Here is an 11266-nt window from a genome sequence, read left to right on the forward strand (position 1 = left end):
GGGGGGGGGGGGGGGGGGGGGGGTTGCAGCAGGTGAGGTTCACTCTGCCATCCTGGTCTTTGGAGGTCATGATAGGGGCTTTTTCAAAAAATTTCTGGGCTCTGAAGTGGTTATCCCAGGAGTATTTGCTGTCTGGGACAGGGGCCCCTGCATTTGGTTCTTACCTTGCTCTTTCCAGTCCCAGCTCTTTGGTGATAGGCCTGGTAGTGGCCCTTGTGGTTGGTGGGACGACTCCTCCCCCCCCCCCAAGTTGATCAGGCATCTTCTGGGCCTGCCTCTGCCCAACTTTTCCTTTCTAAGATCTCCAGAGAAACTAAATTTTTTCCAATGTTGTAAAAGACACCCCAAAGATGAACTTTTTGGAGCTACAGGCAAAGGGCCCGGAAGTCCCTTCCTCCATAAAGGAAGATTTGACTGTAAGTCTTGAAAAACAAACAAATCCCCACCCCCACAAAAAACTGTCTTAAGTTTTCCCAGTTCCCTAGCACCGAGAGAATTGAAAAAATATGGCTTACATTTCCAGATGGGGCGTCTGTCCTTACCTTCCATTCTTTTTTTTTTTTTAAAGCAATCCAGGTTAAGTAACTTGCTCAAGGTTACATGGCCAGTTATTTCTGGGTGTGGTACTACGTGTCCGAGCCCGATTCCATCCCCAGGTCATCCCGACACTGGGGCCAGTGCTCTTACTCGCTGTGCTACCTGGCCACCCCCTTAACTTTCATTCTTCAGAAACTGCACATATGTCCATGTTCTCCAAAATAACCACATAGGACTGAAAATCTGTGGTCAGGCTAAGTGTATGACCTAATGGGACCTGAGAGGTCAGGCCCCCAAAAAAGCACTAGGGAGAGCCATCTCACAATTACTGGAAAGTGCTACCCGCAAACATCTCCAGACTCACAAACAAACTCAGTTCCAGGAATTATACTGATTTTTTTCTTGCATTTTGAACTTGTGTTCACAAAAAAATCCACAAAACAAAACAAAAAACTTCATTTCCGAGGAGCACACACATACACACAAACCACAAAACAAAACAAACAAACAAAAAAACTGCACTTCCAAGGTACTAGGGAAAGAGAAAGGCTTATGTACCTTCCAGTCTTGTCTGGAGAAGAACTCCAGATAAGCAGTGTTTCCCAGTTAGGGAACCATAAAAATGCAGAGATTACCCACAAAGAGGGTTAGGGTTGCTCTGGAGAGCCCAAAATACCATCACTCCAGGTCCTACTGAATGAATTCTCCTCAAGTCTTCTCAGCCAGAGAAAAATAATATTTATTAAAAGTTTGCTTGCATTAGACACAGAGTAAGTCAGTGTTAGGTCATTCTATGGCACTCTCACAAACATGAAGACAAGACAGGGTCTTATATACAGAAGGTTGTGGGAGGAATCTAGGGATGGTCTAGGGGAGGAGTTTGGGGAGGGTCCTCAGGAGGAGTTAATGAGGTCAATGAGTGATTAAGGGTAGGAAGTACCTGGAGGCTGCAGACCATGGTGGCCTAGGCCAGTTCAAGGGTGGATTGATATTTTGATAGGCTCAAGGGTGGGAAGTAGATGAACAATGGAGGTCTAGGCTAGTAACTAGGCTAGAGTTAGTAGTTAGTAGTTAGTGACTAGGCTAGAGGTCTGGGCCCAGCCACAATGTAAGGCTTATTGCCTCATGCAAATGCCTCATCAAATGAGACAATTTAATTAAGAGTCCAAGGGAGGGTCCCAGAGCCTGTACCTCAAGGACTCAAGGAGAGCTCCAGGGGGCTCCCAGAGCCCATACCTCATTACCTTTCATAACTATGAGTAGGAGAAATTTCTTAAGGGAGAAAAAAGATCATAAAACATGTAAAAGACAATATTGACCATATATTTCACTTCTACCTCCTTCCCCAAACCTTTGGAAGACTGGATTCTACTCCTGTAATTCTCCTTGACATTGATATGCTATTTCTGGCCTTTTTTTGCTTTGCTCCAGGCCTTCACACTTTTCACATATCTCCACCTCTGACACTCCCCCCAAACAATTAAATTCCAACCCTTACTCCCTTTCCATCTCTCCTTTATGTCTTGTTTTCCCCCCATTAAAATGCAAGAATATTGAAGGGAATGACTAGTTTGGTTTTTTTTGTATCCCTAGTACTTAGCACAATTCTGGCCCCCTTAAATATTTTATCTATCTGTCTACCTATCTGTCAAAATAAGAGGAAGAAAAAAGGTATAGCAATCATTTCATCAAATATCAGTGATCAGTGTTCCATATCCTAAATTTATATGTAATTAACTCCAAAGATAAATGGGTCAACTGAGAGAAAACAAAGGATGGCAAAGAATAAATGGCCACTTGAAAACTTGATCCCAATCATAATAGTAAGAGAAATATAAATGAATAATACTTAGCCTTTATTTTTTTACTATGAAAATTGGTAGAGATGACAAAGAATGACAATAGTCAATTTTGGAGATACTTTGTAAATATAGGAACACCAGTGATCTGTTGGCAACATGGTGAATTGGTCCAAATATCCTAGGTATCCATTTAGAACTATGCTAAAAATTAGAAATCATCCTTGTCTAACAGAAAGTATTTTGCCCACTTATATTAAAGAAATGATAATTTAGAGGCAACACAGGAATATTTCCAAAAATTAAAAATGGCCAGATTAACAAAAAAAAGTCAACTATTCCTTTTTTGGAAACTCGTGATTTTTAAAAAATTTTATTTATTCATTTGGTTTTACTTTTCAAATTTGCTTCTATAAGTTTTTGATTTCTAAATTTTCTAGCCATTCCTTAGCTCCCCACTCCTGAAGATATCATGCAATCTGGTAAAGGCTCTTCATGTACAATCATATTAAGCGTATTTCCACATTTTTCATTTCGTAAAGAATTAGAAGCAGGGGTGGCTAGGTGGCACAGTGAATAGAACACCGGCCCTGGAGTCAGGAGGACCTGAGTTCAGATCTGGCCTCAGACATTTGACGCTCTTACTAGCCATGTGACTTTGGGCAAGTCACTTAACCCCAATTGCCCTCCAAAAAAAAAGCAAAAAAAAAAAAAGAATTAGAAGCAAAGAGAAAAACCATGAGAAACAAGAAGCAAAAAAAGGAGAGAGAAAATAATATGCTTCAATCTACATTCAGAGTCCATAGCTATTTCTCTGAATGAGGATAGCATTTTCCATCATGAGTCTTTTTCAAATTGTCTTAGATCCTTATATTGCTGAGAAAAGTTAAGTTCATCAAAGTTGGTTATTACACAGTGTTGCTGTTAGTATGTATAATGTTCTCCTGGTTCTGCTCAACTCAGCATCAATACACAAAAGGCTTTCCAGGTTTTTCTGACATCCACCTGCTCATCATTTCTTATGGAGCAATTAATATGTCAAAGCTTGTACCGCCATTCCCCATCTGATGGGTATCCCCTCAATTTCCAATTCTTGGCCAGCACAAAGAGAGTTGATATAAATATTTTTTTATATGTGTATCCTTTTCCCCATTTTTATAATATCTTTGGGATACAGACCTGGAAATGGTATTGCTGAGTCAAAGTGAATGCACATTTTTTGTAGCCCTTTGGGCATAGTTCCAAATTGTACTCCAGAAAGGTTGAATCAGTTCACAATTTCACCAACCATGCATTAGCGTTCCAAATTTTCCACATCTTGTTCACTGTATATAATTTTCTGCTGTGTCATGTTAGCCAATCTGATAGGTATGGTAGGTATGATAGGTGTGGTATCTCAAAGTTGTTTTGATTTGCATTTTTCTAATCAATAGTGATTTAGAACATTGCTTTCATATGACTGTAGGTATCTTTAATTTCTTCCTCTGAAAACTGCCTGTTCATATCCTTTGAGCATTTGCCTGTTGGGGAATGACTTATGTTCTCATACATTTGACTCAGTTTACTATATATTTAGAAAGAATGCCTTTATCAGAGACATTGGCTATAAAATTTGTTTCCCAGATATCTGCTTCCCTTCTACACTTGGTTGTATTGACTTTGTTTGTATAGAACCTTTCTAATCTAGTGTAATCAAAATCGTCTGATTTGCATTTCATAATGTTCTCTTTCTCTTGTTTGGTCCTAAATTCTTTCATTTTCCATAGATGTGATAGGTAAACTATTCCTTGTCTTATACCCAAAGCACTGTCAAGACCCGTAACAATTTAGAATTGAACCCATTATTGACCATGTTGACAAATAAGGCCATGTTAGCTGTCTGACGGGGACCCTCCCCAAACTGTACAGCGGAGATCTCAGGTAAAGCCTCAGCTGTTATAGGGACACCATGCGGCCAACAGTTAGGTATTACTTAAGCAGGAACTTGCAGAGGCCAAAATCAGTGATTGGTCAGTACATACCTTGAAATTCCTGCTGGAACCAAGTCTCCCTGGGCGGAGCTAAACTGGGCAGCCTGCCCACCTCAGTGAAGGAGAGCTGACTGGGGGAGGGCAGAGCTAAACCTGTCAGTCTGCTCACTTCCAAGAGGGAGAACTGAGGTTGGGGGAGGGGAAAGAATGGGGCCAGGTACAACACTTGCTCTCCTAATTTGCTTATAATCTCACAATTTATGTCTAAATCATGAACCCATTTTGACCTTATCTTGATATATGGTATAAGATGTTAGTCTATTCCTAGTTTAGCCATACTAATTTTCCAGTTTTCCCAACAGTTTTTTCCCAGCTCAAATAGTGAGTTCTTATCCCAGGAGCTGGAGTCTTTGGGTTTATGAGACAGTATATTATTACTGTGTCTTGTGTACCTAACCTGTTTCACTGATCCACCACCCTTTTTCTTAGCCAGTACCAAATAGTTTTGATAATGGCTCCTTTATGATACAGTTTTAGATCTGGTCCAGCTAGGCCCTCATCCCTTGTATATCCATTCATCAATTCCCTTGATATTCTGTACCTTTTGTTCTTCTAGATGAATATTGTTATGATTTTTTTCTAGCTCTGTAAAATGACTTTTTGGTAGTTTGATTGATATGGCACTAAACTAAATTAATTTAAGTAGAATTGTTATGAGCAAGTGATATTTTTCCAGTCATTTAGATTTGGCTTTATTTGTGTGAAAAGCATTTTATAATTGTTATATAGTTCCTGGGTTTTTCTTGGCAAGTAGGCTCCCAAATATTTTATGTTGTGTACAGCTACTTTAAATGGATTTTTTTGTGCCTCTTTCTGCTGGACTTTTTAAGTAATATATAGAAATCCTGATGATTTATGTGGGTTTATTTTTTATCCTACAACTTGCTAAAGTTGTTTATTATTTCATGTAGTTTTTTAGTTGATTCTTTCGAATTCTCTAATTCGAAAATTAATTTAATTCTAAAATTAAATTTAATTCTAAAAGCATCATGTCATCTGCAAAGAGTATTAGTTTTGTTTCTTGATTGCCTATTCTAATTTCTTCAGTTTCCTCTTCTTTTATTGCTAAAGCTAATATTTCTAGTACAATCTTGAATAACAGTGGTGATAATGGACATCCTTGTTTCACCCCTGATCTTATTGGAAGCTTCTAGCTTATCCTCATTACATGTAATGCTTGTTGATGGTTTTAGATAGATACTACTAAGCGTTTTAAGAAAACTCCATTTATTCCTATACTCTCTAGTGTTTTTAATAGAAATGGATGCTGTACTTTGTTAAGCATCTATTGAGATAATCATATGATTTTTGTTAATCTTGTTACTGCCATGGTCAATTATGCTGATATTTTTTTTATATTGAATGATCCCTGAATTCCTTGTATAAATCCCAACTGATTATAGTGTGTTGTCCTCATGATATGTTGCTGTAATCTTTTTGTTAATATTATATTTAAAATTTTCATGGCTATCATTAGGGTAATTGGTCTATATCTTTCTCTGTTTGGGCTCTTCCTGGTTTTATTTATTAGTTAAATAGTTTTCTTAATTTTAATTTTATTAATCTCTCCTTTGATTTTCAGAATTTGTAATTTGGTATTTCATCCCAGATTTTTGATTTGTTTGTTTTCGTGTTTTTAGTTGCATGCCCAATTCATTTTTATCCTCTTTCTCTATTTTATTCACATAAGCATTTAGAAATATGAAATTTCTCCTAAGAGCTTCTTGGTCTTCTTCCCTTAAGTTTTGTTGCATTGTTTCATTAATGTCATGCTCTTGGATAAAGTTATTAATTATTCCTGTGATTTGTTGTTTGACCCACTCCTTCTTTAATCTTTAGTCTTCCCATGACCCTTCATTACATGTGCATTTTCATTGCATAATGATCTGAAAAAATTGATCCTGACTGTGGTTCCATGATATTTAATTATCTTTTTTCTACTGCCCGCAGTATTTTATCTTTGACATGATAATTCTGTAATCCGGCTACAAGAAATTCCAAAACCCAGAAATCAGGTTCTGAAGTAAAACTAAACTTTAGGATCAGATGGATAGACAAGTAAAATTCATCAATCATTCATAGAGCAATTTATTCTAATAATACATAAAATGTTTACAATAATTAAAACAAGCATCCTTCCAATATCTTTCACTGGTATAAATAAGGTCTTGAAAACTAATCCAGGGAGAAACAAAGCAGAGAAAGCAATCTAAAGATATTAATTCTAATGAACATTGAGACAAATATGATAAAGATTATTCTGATGGCTATAACAATATCATGAGATCATACTTTGTTTGGAGTTGTTTTCACATACAGAACATCATAAATATAATTAACCATGTTAATAATAAAGATAGTGAAAATTGTATGATAGTATAAGTAAATGCTGGAAAACCTTCAAATAAATGTAGTAATCTATTTTTTTATTAAAAATACTAGAAATCATAGGAATCAATGGACTTTCCCTTAATATAGCACACTATCTTTAAATCAAAAAACAACCATTACGTACAATTGAGATTCTGTTCCACTAAGATGAGGGGCAAAATAAGAATGTTAGTTTTTACCACTGCTATTAAATGTAGTGTTAGAAATGCTAGCTAGAGTTGTAAGAAAAGAACTAGAGAGGAACACAGACAGAGAGAAAACAAAACTATCCGTTATGTAGATGATAGGATTGTGTACTTGTAGACCTCCAGAGAGTATATTGATCTCTAGAGAGTCAAAAATTAATTGAAATAATAACTTCTGCAAAGTTGAAGATTATATAACAAAATCATGTGAATTGTTCTTATTCCTTTATATAACTGACAAAATATGCAGGAAAGCTAAAATGAAAGTATGTTGAATTAACTACAGAAGCTATAAAATATATGAATATATCTACCAAATTCCACCAAGAGATGCCATATAACATTCTTTGTTGAAATAATAAGAGACCTAAATAATTGGAAAAATATTGACATGCCTCATTGCTTTGTCAGACTAATATATATATATATATATATATACACATATATATATGACCAAACTACATAAATTAATCTTATTTAGTGCCATGTAATTCAGATTTCCAAAAGAATATTATTAGAGATGTACAAAAAATCCTGTTGTAGCAGCAAGCACCCTAGCATCCCCAGGATGCCTGCCAACATAGGTTCTTAGACCTTTTCCAAAGGAAAGCAACTCAAAATGGGTTGTCAATCTTGCTTTAATCAAACATATGTCATTTACCTAGTTCAGGGGAAAAGATCAGCACCCCAAACTTCAGAGAATACAAACAAAGGTTACAAGCAGAAGTTACAAGCAGACAGAAAAACATCATCAGACAGGCCTCCAACTGTCTTACCATTACATCCATACCTAGTCAGTTACCAGAGAGGGAAGCACCAACATCTGGATTTTCAAAGCTGGGGGGCTCAACAGCTGCCCAGAGTCTCATCTGGTCAAATCACACAACTCTCTTCAAAGTGAGCCCCAAAGCAAAGCTTCACATCAGGGTTCAGGCTTCTCCTGGCTGAGAGAATGTCATAAACTCTTGACCCATTGCCCAGTCACAAAGTAAAAAAGCCTCCTGCCACAGGCTCCATGTGACCACATTCAGCCTAGTGGGGACCAGAGAATATTTTCACATCAAGGAAGGTTCTCAGAGTCACTTAAGCCTATCAAAGGGCTTAGGGGCAGGGAATATCTTAAATTTCCACTCCCATAACACCTGCATAGCAATCAAGTGGTAGAAATTGATTTACACTAGAACATCATACCATAAGCCATGATAAACTCCATGTCAATATATGTCCTCAGTATTAATGTTCACATCATAAACTAATGTAGTAAGGGAGAAATTACCTTTTAGATCTTTGGAGAGATGAAAAATTCATGACTAAACAAGTGAGAAAGGATCACATGAGAAAAAATTTACAATTCCATGTGGGAAGGCTTTGACACCTTTTGTTAATTTCTAATTAGGCACTGAATCACTGAGGGTTGTGATACTCCTTGGGCTATAAAAGGGTCCAAATACTCTGAGGGTAGAATTTTGCTTTGGGGCTTTCTCATTGGAAGGGTGTTCTTGTGATTTGACCAGAGCACTCCTCCCCCATCCCCGGCTTTGAAAAACCCAAATGCTGGTGCTTCTCTCCCTGGTCTCTGCATATATTACCTTGGTCAGACACTTGGATCTGTCTATTGAACTGTGCTAATTTCTCAGACAGTTAGAAGCCCTGTGTGTTGGTTTTTATTTCTCTGCTTGTATTTTCTCTCTATGTATTTTCTCTGAAATTCAGGGTACTGACTTTTCCTCTGAACTACTAAATGTAATGAACATAGACTATTGACCCCTTGAACAGCTATCTTTCCTAGTAAAGCAAATCTAAGAACCTGTCCTAACAGCCATCCTGGGTGTGCAAGTGTAGTTGCCACTACAGATGGCAGAAGAGGAAAATGACAACTATTATATGGGATGTGGAAAACAGATACGCCAGAGTGCCTTTGGAGGAGCTATGATTGATCCAGTCATTCTGGAAAACAGTCTGAAACTATGATCAGAAAGACCCTTACATGTGCCTAGTCTTTGACCCATCTATATTATTACTGGGAGTATATTAAAAAAAATCATAGAAAAAGGAAAGGAACTATATATACAAAAATATTGACAGCAGCTCTTTTATGGTAGCTGAAAATTGTAAATAAAGGTTCCCTTCATTTGAGAAATGGCTAACCAAATTTCAGTGTATCAGTCTAGTGGAATTCTATTATGATATAGCAAATGATGAAATGAACAGTTTCAGAGCTTATTGGGAAGGCCTTCATGATCGAATGGGAAGCAAGCTGAGCAGAATTAGGAGATCAATTTCTACAATGATGACATTATAGATAAAAAACTACTGAACCATGAGTCCAAGAGAAAGAAGATGGAATATTCCCCTCATAGACAGAGGTAATTAACACAAAATGCAGGAAGAAACATATATTTTCAGACATAGCCAATATGATCATTTGAATAACATGAATATATCACATTTTATCAGGATATGCAGCTATATGTAAAGGGCATTACTGGGATAAGAGTTGATTTTTCTTTGCTGATTTGGTGGGGGGGCCTAGGGCATAGTGGAAGCAGCAGCTAAATAAAGTAAATAGTCATGAATAAGAGAATAGGTAAAGGAATTTTCACACATCTACATAAAGGAATATCACTTCCTGCATCAAATGATGTAGTCTGTAAAGACTACATAGAAACATGGGAAGAATTAGCTGAACTAATGCCAAAGAAAGTAAATAAAGCAGGAAAATAATGTATACATTGACTTCAACAATGTAATGGAAAAAAAATCAAAACTGAATCTTGTGATATTATAATGATCAAGTATTGCCCCAAATAAAAGATAGGAGAATATACCTTTCTCTCTTCGTTGTGGAAGAGGGAGGAGTATGGATGGGAAATTCGTATACCATCAGATTTACCTCATAAGTTGAGTGGTTTTCCTAAAAGAATCTTTGTCTTCTGTTTTGTCCTAGTTATAAGGAATGGCTCTAGGAGTAGTAGCTGAGGAGACATATGTATAAATGAAAGTGTTGTATAAACAAGCACTGACAGTGGAAATTTTTCCAAAATAAAAAGAATTAGAGTAGTGTGTATAGCCTGGCACAGTGCTCCAGTGGTGAAATGCCAAAGATTATGAGTGTTCTTGTCAAGAAAGAGGAGTTGAAATGAATTCCTCTCTCCCTTCTGTAGCAGCAAGCACCCCAAGCACGTCCTCAGGGTTTGCTGCCCATACAGGTTCTTGGATCTGCTTTGTTAAAGGAAAGCAACTCAAAATGGGTTAACAAGCTTACTTTAATCAGTCAGACATATATCGTTTACCTTGTTCAGGAGAAAAGGTCAGCACCCCGAACCTCAAAGTATACAGGCATAATTATCAAGACAGAAACATCAAGTAGACAGATTTCCAAACTGTCCAACCATTACATCCATACCCAGTCAACATCTGGATTTCCACATTCTGGGTTTTTCAAAGCCGGGGGACTCTCAACAACGGCTTCCCAGAATTCAGATCAAATCACAGAACACTTCTCAAAGTGAGTCCCAAAACAAAGCTACACATCAGGGCTTATATAGCCTTCTCCTGGCTCAGAGAATGTAACAACCTCATGGACTCACTGGCCAATCAAGGAGTATCTACTGAAAAACAAGCCTCCCCCACCCCAGGCTTCTGGTGCACATTAGCCTAGGGGCAGGGAAGATCTTTAAAATTTACATTCTTATTACACCTTCCCACATTAGTATTCCTTATAATCCCTAATCAGCACCTACTTCATTCTTATTTTTTCTGCCTTCACGTATCACATTGTTGGCCTGACATAACACAGGCATGAGGATCAAAGCAAGAAGAATGGGCTCAGTTTTTAAGGAAATTGAACTGTTCAGCATGGAATGGGAATGTCAGAAGATTGTGGCTATAAAGGAATGATGTCTTTGACCTCCTTTCCAGAAAGAGTAGAAAAAAAGTAAATTCTGGAGAAAGAAATGATTCATTAAAAAAAAATTATTTATTTACTTTTATTTTATAACATTCAGTTCTACAATGCCTTCAGTTCTAAATTTTCTCTTCCTTCCTTTCCTCCCTCCTCCCTGCCATGGTGGTATGTAATCAAATATAGGTTCTACAAATACCTTCCAAGTAAACATAGTGTTATAAAGAAGGATTATAATCAATGCAGTGAACAATGAGAAAGAAGGGACAAAACAAAATAAAACACGAGGGAGGGAGAGGGAAAGGGGGAGGGGAAAGAGAGAGAGAGAGAGAGAGAGAGAGAGAGAGAGAGAGAAGTAGTTTGCTTCAATCTTCATTCAGCCGGTGTAGTTCTTTCTCTGGATGTGGATATCCCTTTCCA

The 11266-nt window shown here is 37.3% G+C and overlaps 1 protein-coding gene across 1 annotated transcript in view; it reads left to right on the plus strand.

The window, feature by feature from the left end:
- LOC138143485 (NACHT, LRR and PYD domains-containing protein 3-like) overlaps positions 1 to 11266 on the plus strand; it is a 66351-nt gene that overhangs the window by 24103 nt on the left and 30982 nt on the right. The window lies entirely within an intron of this gene.

The sequence above is a fragment of the Petaurus breviceps genome, unplaced genomic scaffold (assembly GCF_028583685.1).
Source record: "Petaurus breviceps papuanus isolate PSGF00001 unplaced genomic scaffold, PetGlider_PUasm1.0 90639, whole genome shotgun sequence".
NCBI classification, from domain to species: Eukaryota; Metazoa; Chordata; class Mammalia; order Diprotodontia; family Petauridae; genus Petaurus; species Petaurus breviceps.